Raw genomic sequence first — 14,896 nt, forward strand, 5'->3', positions numbered from 1 at the left:
CCAGAGAGAAAGGTCAAGTTACCCACAACGGGAAGCCCACCAGACTAACATCAGATCTCTTGACAGAAACTCTACAAGTCAGAAGAGAATGGGGGCCAATATTCAACATTCTTAAAGAAAAGAATTTTCAACCCGGAATTTCATATCCAGCCAAACTAAGCTTCATGAGAAGGAGAAAAAAAGACCTTTACAGACAAGCAAATGCTGACAGAGTTTTGCCACCACCAGGCCTGCCTTACAAGAGCTCATGAAGGAAGCACTAAACATAGAAAGAAACAACCAGTACCAGCCACTGCAAAAACATGCCAAATTGTAAAGACCATCAATGCTATCAAGAAACTGCATCAATTAATGGGCAAAATAACCAGCTAAAATCATCATGACAGGATCAAATTCACACATAACAATATTAACCTTAAATGTAAATGGGCTAAATGTCCCAATTAAAAGACACAGACTGGCAAATTGGATAAAGAGTCAAGACCCATCAGTGTGCTGTATTCAGGAGACCCATCTCACGTGCAAAGATGCACATAGGCTCAAAATAAAGGGATGGAGGAAGATCTACCAAGCAAATGGAAAAAAAAAAAAAAGCAGGGGTTGCAATCATTGTCTCTGATACAATAGACTTTAAACCAACAAAGATCAAAAGAGACAAAGAAGGCCATTACATAATGGTAAAGGGATCAATTCAACAAGAAGAGCTAACTATCCTAAATATATATGCACCCAATACAGGAGCACCCAGATTCATAAGGCAAGTCCTTAGAGACCTACAAAGAGACTTAGACTCCCACACAATAATAATGGGAGACTTTAACACCCCACTGTCAATATTAGACAGATCAATGAGACAAAAGGTTAACAAGGATATCCAGGGCCTGAACCCAGTTCTGCAACAAGCGACCTAATAGACATCTACAGAACTCTCCACCCCAAATCAACAGACTATACATTCTTCTCAGCACCACATTGCACTTATTCTAAAATTGACCACATAATTGGAAGTAAAGCACTCCTCAGCAAATGTAAAAGAACAGAAATCACAACAAATTGTCTCTCAGATCACAGTGCAATCAAATTAGAACTCAGGATTAAGAAACTCACTCAAAACCGCTCAACTACATGGAAACTGAACAACCTGCTCTTGAATGACTACTGGGTACATAATAAAATGAAGGCAGAAATCAAGATGTTCTTTGAAACCAATGAGAACAAAGACACAACGTACCAGAATTTCTGGGACATATTTAAAGCAGTGTGTAGAGGTAAATTTATAGCATTAAATGCCCACAAGAGAAAGCAGGAAAGAAATAAAATGGACATCCTAACATCACAATTAAAAGAACTCTAGAAAGAAAAGCAAACAAATTCAAAAGCTAGCAGAAGGCAAGAAATAATTAAGATCAGAGCAGAACTGAAAGAGACAGAGACACAAAAAATCCTTCAAAAAACCAATGAATCCAGAAACTGGTTTGTTGAAAAGATCAACAAAATTGATAGATGGCTAGCAAGACTAATAAAGAAGAAAAGAGAGAAGAATCAAATAGATGCAATAAAAAATGATAAAGGGGATATCACCACTGACCCCACAAACTACCATCAGAGAATACTATACAAACTACGATCAGAGAATACTATACAAACTACCATCAGAGAATACTATAAACACCTCTATGCAAATAAACTAGAAAATCTAGAAGAAATGGATAAATTCCTGGACACATACACCCTCCCAAGACTAAACCAGTAAGAAGTTGAATCTCTGAATAGACCAATAACAGGCTCTGAAATTGAGGCAATAATTAATAGCCTACCAACCAAAAAAACTCCAGGATCAGACGGATTCACAGCCGTATTCTACCAGAGGTACAAAGAGGAGCTGGTACCATTTCTTCTGAAACTATTCCAATCAATAGAAAAAGATGGAATCCTCCCTAACTCATTTTATGAGGCTAACATCGTCCTGATACCAAAGACTGGCAGAGACACAACAAAAAAAGAGAATTTTAGACCAATACCCCTGATGAACATCAATGCGAAAATCCTCAATAAAATACTGTCAAACCAAATCTAGCAGCACATCAGAAAGCTTATCCACCACGATCAAGTCGGCTTCATCCCTGGGATGCAAGGGTAGTTCTACATACGCAAACCAGTAAACGTAATCCATCACTTAAACAGAACCAACGACAAAAACCACATGATTATCTCAATAAATGCAGAAAAGACCTTTGACAAAATTTGACAGCCCCTAATGCTAAAAACTCTCCATAAACTGGGTATTGATGGAACATATCTCAAAATAATAAGACCTATTTATGACAAACCCACAGCCAATATCATACTGAATGGGCAAAAACTGGAAGCAGTCTCTTTGAAAACCAGCACAAGACGATGATGCCCTCTCTCACCACTCCTATTCAACATAGTGTTGGAATTTCTGGACAGGGCAATCAGGCAAAAGAAAGAAATAAAGGGTACTCGATTAGGAAATGAGGAAGTCAAATTGTCCCTGTTTGCAGATGATATGATTGTGTATTTAGAAAAACCCATCATCTCAGCCCAAAATCTCCTTAAGCTGATAAGCAACTTCAGCAAAGTCTCAGCATACAAATTCAGTGTGCAAAAATCACAAGCATTCCTATACACCATTAACAGACAAACAGAGAGCCAAATCATGAGTGAATTCCCATTTACAGTTGCTACAAAGAGAATAAAATACCTAGGAATCCAATGTACAAGGGATGTGAAGGACCTCTTCAAGGAGAGCCACAAACCACTGCTCCATGAAATAAAAGAAGACACAAACAAATGGAAAAATATTCCATGCTCATGGATAGGAAGAATCAATATCGTGAAAATGGCCTTACTGCCCAAAGTAATTTATAGATTCAATGCCACCCCCATCACGCTATCAATGACTTTCTTCACAGAATTGGAAAAAACTACTTTAAAGTTCGTATGGAACCAAAAAAGAGCCCGCATTGCCAAGACAATCCTAAGCAAAAAGAACAAAGCTGGAGGCATCACGCTACCTGACTTCAAACTATACTACAAGGCTACAGTAACCAAAACAGCATGGTACTGGTACCGAAACAGAGATATAGACCAATGGAACAGGACAGAGGCCTCAGAAATAATACCACACATCTACAACCATCTGATCTTTGACAAACCTGAGAGAAACAAGAAATGGGGAAAGGATTCCCTATTTAATATATGGTGCTGGGAAAACTGGCTAGCCATATGTAGAAAGCTGAAACTGGATCCCTTCCTTATAATTTATATAATAATTAATTCAAGATGGATTAAAGATTTAAATGTTAGACCTAAAACCATAAAAATCCTTGAAGAAAATCTAGACAATACCATTCAGGACATAGGCATGGGCAAGGACTTCATGTCTAAAATACCAAAAGCAATGGCAACAAAAGCCAAAATAGACAAATGCGATCTAATTAAACTAAAGAGCTTCTGCACAGCAAAATAAACTACTATCAGAGTGAACAGGCACGCCACAGAATGGGAGAAAAAATTTGCAATCTACCCATCTGACAAAGGGCTAATGTCCAGAATCTACAAAGAACTCAAACAAATTTACAATAAAAAAACAAACAACCCCATCAAAAACTGGGCAAAGGCTATGAACAGACACTTCTTAAAAGAAGACCTCTATGCAGCCAACAGACACATGAAAAAATGCTCATCATCACTGGTCATCAGAGAAAAGCAAATCAAAACCACAATGAGATACCATCTCACGCCAGTTGGAATGGCAATCATTAAAAAGTCAGGAAACCACAGATGCTGGAGAGGATGTGGAGAAATAGGAACACTTTTACACTGTTGGTGGGACTGTAAATTGGTTCAACCATTGTGGAAGATAGTGTGGCGATTCCTCAATGATCTAGAACTAGAAATACCATTTGACCCAGCCATCCCATTACTGGGTATATACCCAAAGGATTATAAATCATGCTGCTATAAAGACACATGCACATGTATGTTTATTGTGGCACTATTCACAGTAGCAAAGACTTGGAGCCAACCCAAATGTCCATCAATGATAGACTGGATTAAGAAAATGTGGCACATATATACCATGGAATACTATGCAGCCATAAAGAAGGATGAGTTCATGTCCTTTGCAGGGACATGGATGAAGCTAGAAACCATCATTCTCAGCAAACTATCAGAAGGACAGAAAACCAAACACCGCATTTTCTCACTCATAGACAGGAACTGAACAATGAGATCACTTGGACACAGGACATGGAACGTCACACAGTGGGGCCTGTTGGGGAGTGGGGGGCTGAGGGAGGGATAGCGTTAGGAGAAATACCTAATGTAAATGATGAGTTGATGGGTACAGCAAACCAACATGGTACATGTATACCTATGTATCAAACCTGCACGTTGTGCACTTGTACCCTAGAACTTAAAGTATAATAATAATAATAATAATTTTAAAGGCTGGGCACACACCTGTAATCCCAGCACTTTGGCCAAGGTGGGTGGATCACTTGAGGTCAAGAGTTTGAGACAAGCCTGGCCAACATGGTGAAAGAAACCCTATCTGTACTAAAAATACAAAAATTAGCTGAGGGTGGTGGCAGGTGCCTGTAATCCCAGCTACTCAGGAGGCTGAGGCAGGAGAATTGCCTGAGCCCAGGAGTCAGAGGTAACAGTGAGCCGAGATCGTGCCACTGCACTCCTGCCTGGGCAACAGAGCCAGACTCAGTCTCAAAATAATAATAATTATTATTATTATTTAAAAAAAAAACAATTCCCATATTTCAGATGGAAGAATAAGATTTAAAGTGGATAAAAACCTGAAAGTCATTCAGCTAGTAAATGACAGCCATAGGTCTGTCTAACTCCACGGTCAGTTTTCTTAGCCCCTGGGGTTAGGGTAGAAATTATGCCATATGATAATTTGTCTCAATAAGTAAATGCAATTTTTAAAAATGTGTATCTTCAAATTCTTCTTAAAGCAGCTTTCTTGAGATATAACTGAAATGCAGTAAAAATATTTAAAGTGTACAACTTTACAACTTAATACATTTTGACATATGTATGCACCTTGAAACCATCATCACCATCAAGATAAATAGAAATATCCATCACCTTCAAAAGTTTCCATGCTTTTGTAAGCCCTCCTTCCCACCATTTTCTGGTCTTAGCCTGTGCCCAAGCACAAATTATTTTCTTGAGTGTGCAAGATAGTAACTTGGGAGAAACTCTACTTGCCAAATGATCATACCAGCTCTATCCCTCATATACTGGATTCATTTGATTACTGTCACAGTTAGCTGATCTGTGACTTGTGATTCTCAGTGCTGAACCCTAACTTGAGACTGACATCCAAGCTGAGTACAGTAATAAGAGTGATGATAAATTCTCTCTGAGTTAGAAAGCTAATATAAGAAGCCAGCTGGGCTGATTGATTTCTTCTTTTCAGAAACAAAAGATGTAGATTATTTATTAGATATCCTGAAACCCTAGGGATCTTTTTGGGCTCCTGCGTATTAGGAAAAATGGGCTTGGTATTTATAAGCTTTTAAAGAATCTCTATATTACCCAGTAGAGAGATTTCCAGGCTATGACAAAGGTAGCATAGCCAGTCAGCAGCTAAATTCATTTCTTTAAAAAAACCTATCAAATTATTTATTTGATGAATAGACCTAAATGTGATAGATTGCTGCCAGGTTTTTAGAAAATGATGGGCAGGAGCCCTAAAGGGCTTTCCTTTATTAAATTGATTCATCTGTTAACTTTGCTCATTTGCTCATGGTGTCCTCCGCCGAAACATTAACCTAACATTTGCACTCTAAGTGGGAGAAAAAAATGGTGATGAAGAAGGATTGTATGAACATCTGAGCCTTGATGGACCATTGCCTTTGACCACTGTCACCCATTCATCTAAATATCAGCCCCGTTTATGAAATAGGATGATAGAGAAACAAGGTTAACATTATCTAAATGATGAGAGGTTAATCTATATGGTTCAGCTAATAAGTCATAAGAGTACAGGGAAAAGAGCAGTCACTGTGTACTGAGGTGGTCAGGGAAGGCTTCTTGAAGGAGGCGCTAGATGTAGGCCCAGAGGAAAACGGGAAAGAATTCCAAATGCATCTAGCCACTGGCATGACCACTGTGTTAGAGGCAGGAATGAGTATAACAAATGCAATTGGTATAGAGCGGAAAGGGAGCATCTCCAGGACTGAAGGTCTCTAACAGCCCTGCATTGCTGAACTAGAAGAGATAGAGACACAAGGAAGGAAAGAGGAAAGAGACAGACAACTGGTGAGAGTAAAAGAGTAGTTTCTGATTAATTTTTCTGTCTCTTTTACCACATTCAGTGGCAATCAGATGTCTGGGTCTTTTAATTTCAGACAAGCCCTTGTCTACCCATCAAAGAGAAAGCAATTCTGCTTAGAGCAGTTTCTACTAGCAGTAGCAGTTAGCAAAAAAAAAAAAAAGTAAGTTGCAGGAGGAATTTCTGCAGAGAAAACATTTTTCCTTGATTTTTCTGTCAAAAGGTGGAAGTATGCCATGGTGAGAAATATCCCAGACAATTCCATCTCTCTGTAGTAGGCCATCTGGTAACCAAGCACTTCTGATCCTCCACTGATGCCCAGACGTAGCTCATGCAGGAGCCCAGAAAGCAATCATTCGTTTAAGAGAGCTGAAGAGAACATCTTTGCTTGTTTTTGTAGACACACAGGGTTGAAATAAAGTTGGTCTGCTCTGATCTCCCAAGAGAAAATTTACCCAAAGTGGGATCCTGGAGATGATCTTCTTTATCTCCCTGTCTTGGGGCCATTTTAATGTCATTTATTTATCCCAGAGAAGTGTGTAGCTCCATCTCAAGAGAATTTTGAGATACTGTTGCAACCTTTCACTACTGAATTTCTCCTTGCATCTTAAAGCCATAGAATTATCATTATTATTTTTGAGACGGAGTCTCACTCTGTCACCCAGGCTGGAGTGCAGTGGTGTGATCTCGGCTCACTGCAACCTCCGCTTCCTGGGTTCAAGCGATTATCCTGCTTCAGCCTCCCAAGTATCTGGGATTACAGGTGCCTGTCACCATGCCTGGCTAATTTTTGTATTTTTAGTAGAGAAAATGTTTCACCATGTTGGTCAGGCTGGTCTCGAACTCCTGACCTCAAACAATCTATCCACCTTGGCATTCCAAAGTGCTGGGATTACAGGCATGAGCCCCCACACCCGGCCGCATAGCCGTAGAATTTTAGAGTTCAAAGGAACCTTGGAGACTACTTAGTCTAACTGTCCCCTTTTTAAAAAATAGAATGTTCTTGATTTGAGAAAACTAGATAAAAAATATTTTTATTTCGGAATAGAATGCTACAGATAAAGTTGGCAAAGCTTTCCCAATCCAAGAAAGCTTCTTGTGCCTTCATTTTTGCCCCAAAGGTAAAATGCGTTATTGGTTTCCGAATTTTCTTACAGATCATTTTGATACTTCTACATATGTGAAAATATGTAGTATTATTTTGTGTGTTTTAATTTGTTTCAAAGGTATCATACAGTATGCATCTTGCTTTCTTCATTCATCATTGTTTTGATATCTAGATCAGTCTTTTTAACTGCAGCTCAATATTCCATTGTATGAAAGCATCACATTTTCTTTATCCAATTCTCTCTTAATTTGTATTTACAAATCTGCTTTATGGAGATTGATATATACATGGTATAAAGGTATTAGTCTGGCATATGTCTTTTTCTCCATCCCTGTACATAAGGCCCACCAGAAGCAGTTCGCTTTCATCTGGCAAGACCAGCAATACAACTTCATGGTTCAACCTCAGAGTATATCAACTGTTCACCCCTATGTCATAATATAGTTCAGAGGGATTTGGATCACTTTTTCCCTTCCACAAGATATCACACTAATTCATTACATTGATGATGTTCTGCTGCTTGGACCCAGTGAACAAAAAGTAGCAACGATTCTAGGCTTATTGGTAAGACATTTGTGTGCCAGAGAGTGGGAAATAAATCTGACAGAAGTTCAAGGACCTTCCACCTCAGTAAAATTTCTTGGAGTCCAGTGGTGTGAAGCCTGTCAAGATATCCTTCCCAAGGTGAAGGATAAGTTGCTATATTTGGCCTTTCCTACAACCAAAGAAGCACAGTGCCGAGTGGACCTCTTTAGATTTTGAAGACAACATAGTTCTCATTTGAATGTGTTACTCCATCTTATTTACCAAATGACCTGTAAACCTGCTAGTTTTGAGTTGGGCCCAGAATAAGATCCAGGCTGCTGTGCGAGCTTCTCCGTTGCTTGAGCTCTATCACCCAGCCAAACCAATGGTGCTTCAAGTGTCAGTGGCAGATAAGGAGGTTGTTTGGTGCCTTTGGCAGCCCCCTGTAAGTGAATCACAGCGCAGGCCCTTAGGATTTTGCCTTCCTCTGTGGTTAACTAATCCCCTTTTGAGAAACAGCTCTTAGCCTACTACTGGGCCTTAGTAGAGACTGAATGCTTGAACATGGGACAGAAAGTTACCATGCAACCTGAGCTGCATCTCATGAAATTGGTGTTTTCTGATACACCAAGCTATAAAGTTGAGGTCACTTCATCATCAAATAAAAGTGGTATATACATGGTCAGGCCTGAGTAAGTTCTGAGGGCACATGTAAGTTAAATGAAGAAGTGGCCCAAATATCCATGGTTCCGTCTTCTGCTACACCGACTTCTGTCTCTCAGCCTATACCTATGGCCTTATGAGGAGTTCTCTATTATCAGTTGACACAGGAAGGGAAGACTCAGGCCTGGTTTACAGATAGTTTGACACAATATACAGGAACCACCCAAGAGTAAACAGCTGCCACATTACAGTTCATTTTAGGATGTCCCTTAAGGGGAGTGGTGAAGGAAAATCCTCTCAGTGGGCAGAATGTTAAGTAGTGTACCTAGTTGTTCACTAACTTGAAAGGAGAAATGGCTGGACATGAGATTATATACTGATTCATGAGCCGTAGCCAATGGTTTGACTGGATGGTCAGGGACTTGAAAGGAACATGATTAGAAAATTTATGACAGCGAAAGTTGGGAAAGAAATACATGGATAGACCTCTCCGAATGGGCAAAAAAGTGAAGATTTTGTGCCCCGTGTAAATGCTCACTAAAGGGTTAACACAGCAGAGGAAGATTTTAATAATCAAGTGGACAGGATGATGTGTTCTATAGATAGTAGTCAGGCTCCTTCCTCATCCACTTCTGTCATCACCAATGGGTTTATGAAGAAAATGGTCATGATGGCAATGATGGAGGTGATAGATAGGCTCAGCAACATGAACTCCCACTCACCAAGGTGTACCTGGCTACAGTCGCTGCTGAGTGCCCAATCCGATAGCAGCAGGGACCAATACCTTCTACAAAAACTATCATTCATGGACTTACAGAATGCTTTATCCACCATCATAGTATTCCACACCGCATTATTTTTGATCAAGGAACTCTCTTCACAGCAAAAGAGGTACAGCAGTGAGTCCACGGTCATGGATTTCACTGGTCTTACCATATTCTCCACTATCCTAAAGCAGCTGGCTTGATAGAACAGTGGAATGGCCTTTTCAAGACTCAGTTACAGAATCAGCTTGGTGACAATACTTTTAAGGTTAGGGCAGGTTCCTCCAGAAGGGTCTATACGCTCTGAATCAGCATCCAATATATGGTGCTGTGCTCCCATAGCCAAGATTCACAGTTCCAAAAATCTAGGGGTATAAATGAGAGTGGAATCACTCACTATTACCCCTGGTAACCCACTAGCAAGATTTTTGTTTCCTACTCCCATGATCTTATGCCTTGCTGACCTAGAGGTCTTAGTTCCAAAGAGAGGAATGCTTCTACCAGAAGACACAACAACAATTCCATTGACCTGGAAATTAAGACTGCTGCCCAGCCACTTTAGTCCCCTCACACATCTGAATCAGCAGGCAAAGAAGGGACTTACGGTGTTGGCTGCTGTGATTGAGCCTGAATACCAATGGAAAATTGGACTACTACTCCATAATGAAGGTAAGGAAGAGTATGTCTGAAACACAGGAAATTCCTTAGAGGATCTCTTAATATTACCATGCCCTGTGATTAAGGTCAGTGAAAAACTATAACCCAATCCAGGCAGGATGCTTAATGGCCCAGAACCTTCAGGAATAAAGGTTTCAGTTATCCCACCAGATAAACAATTATGACCAGCTGAGATGCTTGTGAAGGCAAAGGGAACACAGAATGAGTAGTGGAAGAAGGTAGTTATAAACGCTAACTGTGACCATGTGGCCAGTTACAGAAATTAGAATTATAATTATCATGAATATTTCTTCTTTATTTTATAATGAATATTATATTATTCCATTCTCACACTGCCATAAAGGACTACCTGAGACTGGGTAATTTATGACTAAAAGAGGTTTAATTGACTCACAGTTCCGCAGGCTGTACAGAGGCATGGCTGAGAGGCCTCAGGAAACTTACAATCATGGCAGAAGGTGAAGAGGAAGCAAGCATGTCTTACCATGGTGAAGCAGGAAAGAGAGAGCGAGCAAGGGGGGAAGTACCACACTTTAAAACCATCAGATCTTGTGACAACTCACTCACTATCATGAGAACATCATGGAAGAAATTTGCCCCCATGAACGAATCACCTCCCACCTGGTCCCCCCCCCCGACATGTGGGGATTACAATTCGGCATGAGACTCGGACTGGCACACAGAGTCAAACCATATCTAATAAGTTTGTGTTTATATATATTAAGCAAACATCTTTGTATTATTTCCTTGTTTATTCCTTTCTCATGAAACATAAAATGTATTAACTTTACATCATGGTAATTAACTTATGAGATATCAAGGCAAAAAGTAAACATCACTCAAGGATTTTACCTCCTCTTCTAGAGAAGGGGTTAGTGAATTTTTGGTTGTACACAGGACAACCAAAATCATGTTAGGCTGAATTATGACCTTGTTATTGTTTTTATTTGGAGATTAAGTGTGGTTTAATGAGATGTGTTTAGGTGCCAGATTGACAAATGGTGGACATGTGATGCTTAATTTTATGTCTCAACTTAACTGGGCCATAGGGCAATGAGATGTTTAGTCAAATGTTATTCTGGGTGTGTCTGTGCAGATATTTTTGGATGAGATTGACATTTGAATTGGTAAACTGAGTAAAGCAGATTGCCCCCATTATTTGTGTGAACCTCAATCCAATCAGTTGAAGGCCTAAATACAATAAAAAGGCTGACTCTCTTATGAGCAAGTGGGGACTCCTCCTGCCTGACTACTTGAGCTGGGACATCAGTCCTTTTTTTGCATTTGAACTTGAACTGAAACATCAGCTTTTTAGGGGTCTCAAGCCTGCTGGTTTTTGAACTGGAACATACGTCATCAACTCTCTTGGTTCTCAGGCTTTTAGAATCAGACTAGAACTACACCATCAGCCCTCCTGGGTCTCCAGCTTGCTGATTGCAGATCTTCGGATTTCTCAGCTTCCATAATTGCATGAGCCAATTATTTATAATAAACCTCTCTCATACACACATACATGGATATATACATACATACACATAGAGAGTCTTCTCTGTATATACATATACATATAAATTTATGTATTAGTCAGAGTTCTCCAGACCAACAGGATGTGTGTGTGTGTGTGTGTGTGTGTGTATGTATATATACATATACATATATATATATATTCTATATATATATATATTAGAGTTCTTCAGGCTAATGGGATGTGTATCTCTGACTAATACATAAATACATTGCAGATTTTATTGATATAAATGATGTGTAGCACACAATTTAGAAATAATAATGAAATATACAATACTCTATTGTAAATTCCATAAAGCCTACTGAATCTCACAAAATGCTTTCAATGACTTTTACTGAAGCTCGGATCCTTCACTGGGCTATGTTTGCAATTGATGAAGGAGTCAAGTTTTGATATGAACATTGGTTGATATTTTTATTTAAGTTAATGAGTGAAACTAAAGTGAAAAAACAATGATGTATGTTGAAATTTTACTCATCCATCCATGACATGAATGAATTCATTGATTAATCTGAATTCAAATACTAAAATAATATTTCCTCAATTTTTGTGTGATTTACAATTGTAATAAGGTATAGAACAAATAAGAAACTGCACATAAAGTGCAAAATCTGGTAGGTTTTGACATATATCCCATTAAACCCCTGAAATCACCACAAACGGACATATCTGTCACACCCAAAAGTTTCCTCCTGTCCCTTTTGTAATGCCTCTCCATTCCCATCATCCACAGGCAAACATTGATCTTTTTCTCACTATAGATTTGTTTTAATTTTCAAGAATATTATATAAATGGAAGAATAATGTGTATACTCTTTTTCTCTTGCTTCATTCACTCACCATACATATTTTGAAATTTATCAATATTGTAGCATGTATTGACAATTTATTCCATTTTACCACTGAATAGTATTCCATCATATGAATACACCTCAATTTACTTATCCATTTACCTGTTGAAGAACATCTGGATTATTTCCAGTTTGGGGCCACTAAAAATAAAGCTACTATGAAAATTCACGTACAATTTTTTGTATGGACATATACATTAACTTTTCTGGGATAACTGCCTAGGTATTTTAGACTGGATCATACGGTACATGTATGCTTTTAAAAGAAATTGCTAAACTGGTTTACAAAGATGTACCATTTTTCATTCCCTCTAGCAGTATATGAGAGTTCTAACTCCTTCACATTCTCACCCACGCTTGGTATGGTCAGTCATTTTAATTTTAGGTTTAACTTAATAGGTGCATAATGGTGTCACATTGTGGATTTAATTTGTATTTACCTGAAAACTAGTAATATTGAGCAACTTCTCTTATGCCTATTTTATCTTTATATATCCGTTTTGGTGAAGTATCTTTTCAAATATTTTGCCCAACTTAAAAACCATATTATTTGTTTCAATTTGGGGGTGTTTTAAGAGTCTTTATATGTTCTGAATGAGTCCTTTATCAGATTATGATTGGCATATATTTTCCCAGTCTGTAACTCATGTTTTCGTTCTCTTGATAGTGTCTTTAGAACAACAGAGAATTTTAATTTTGATGGAGTCTGATTAATCTTTCCTTTCCTCTATTATAGATTATACTTTTGGTGTTATATCAAAGAAATCATTGCTTAGCTCATGGTCACAAAGATTTTTCATTATATCTTATTCTAGTCATTTTATGATTTTAGGCCTTACACAGGTCTGTGATCCATTTTGAATTAAGTTTTGCATGTGGTATAAAGTATGGCTCAAAGGTCCTTATTTTCACATGGAAATCCAATTGTTCCAGCACCTTTTGTTGAAAAAGACTCTTCTTTATCCACTGAATCGCCTTTACCTTTTTCAGACATCAGTTGTGTATATATGTGTAGGTATACTACTGCACTCTTTTCTTCCATCAATCTATTTGCCTCTCTTGATGCTACTACCACATTTCTTGATTATCTTGATTGCTGTATATCTTTCATTTCTTATTATTTCCTTCTAGCACTAGCCAAAACATCCAGTATAATACTAAATAGAAGTTGCAAGAGTGGATATCTTTGCCTTGTTTCTGATCTTAGGTGGAAAGTATTCATTCTTCCATAATGAAGTGTGATGTTAGCTGTGGGTCTTTTTAAAACAAGTTTATTAAGATATAATTGACATATAAAAATTATATATACTTAAAACATATGACTTGATGTTTTGTTATAAATATACATTGTGAAATTATTACCAGCTAATTAACTAATTAATGGTAACCTTTACATATTACCATTTGTGTATGTCTGTTGAGATTTAAGATCCAGGCTCATAGCAAATTCCAAGTATATAATATATTATTGTTTACTATTGTCATCATGTTGTACATTATAACTCCAGAACTTATTCATCTTGTAAGACTGAAATATTGTACCCTTTGACCAACATTAACCAATTCTTCCCTTCTCCAACTATCCAACTCTCTTCTTCCTTGAATTTGACTATCTCAGATTCCACATATTAAATAGATCATGCAGTATTTCATTTTCTGTGTCTTGCTTATTTCACCTAGAATAATGTCCATCAACTCCATCCATGTTGTCACAAGTGGCAAGATTTTCTTCTTCTTTAAGACTGAATAATATTATAATTATATACACACACGTTAAAGTTATTTCCATATTTTGGCTATTGTGAATAATGCTGCAATGAACATAGGAGTGAATATTATATCTTTGTGATGTTATTTTCAATTCCTTTGGCTATATACACAAAAGTGGAATTGGCGGATCTTATGGTAGTTCCATTTTTAATTTTCTGAGGAACTTTCATAATGTTTTCCATAATGGCTGTACTAATTTACATTCCCAGAAGAGTGTACAAAAATTCCCCTTTCTCTACATCCTCACTGACACTTATCTTTCGTCCTTTTTTAATAGCCATCTTAACAGGTGTGAGGTGGTATCTTATTGGGGTTTTCATTTGCATTTCTCTGATGATTAGAGATGTTTAACACCTTTGCCTATGCCTGTTGGCCATCTGCGTTTCTTCTTTTGAGAAGCATCTATTTAGGTTCTTTGCCCATTTTTTAATTGGGTTATTTGTATTTTTTGGTATTGAGTTATATGAGTTCTTATATATGTTGGATACGAACCACTTATTTGATATATAGTTTGCCTATACTTTTTCCCATTCTGTGGGTTGCCGTTTTGTTTTCTTGATTTTTTCCTTTGCCATGCAGAAGCTTTTTAGTTAATGTAATAACTCTTGTCTATTTTTGTTTTTGTTGTCTGTGCTTTTGGAGTTACATCCTAAAAATTATTGACAAGATCAGTGTTAAGAAGATTTT

General features: G+C 37.9%; 1 protein-coding gene across 2 annotated transcripts in view; it reads left to right on the top strand.

Moving 5' to 3' along the window:
* LOC105490484 (transient receptor potential cation channel subfamily C member 5) overlaps positions 1 to 14,896 on the top strand; it is a 327,334-nt gene that overhangs the window by 88,285 nt on the left and 224,153 nt on the right. The window contains exon 1 of one of the 2 annotated variants that reach the window (XM_024795644.2): positions 9,719 to 10,051. The exons of the other annotated variant lie outside the window; for it this stretch is intronic. The gene's annotated coding sequence lies outside the window, so the exon portion shown is untranslated. Of the gene's footprint in view, positions 1 to 9,718; positions 10,052 to 14,896 lie in introns of those variants that run through there. 2 annotated transcript variants of the gene reach the window in all.

This window comes from Macaca nemestrina, chromosome X (genome assembly GCF_043159975.1).
Source record: "Macaca nemestrina isolate mMacNem1 chromosome X, mMacNem.hap1, whole genome shotgun sequence".
Classification (NCBI taxonomy): Eukaryota; Metazoa; Chordata; class Mammalia; order Primates; family Cercopithecidae; genus Macaca; species Macaca nemestrina.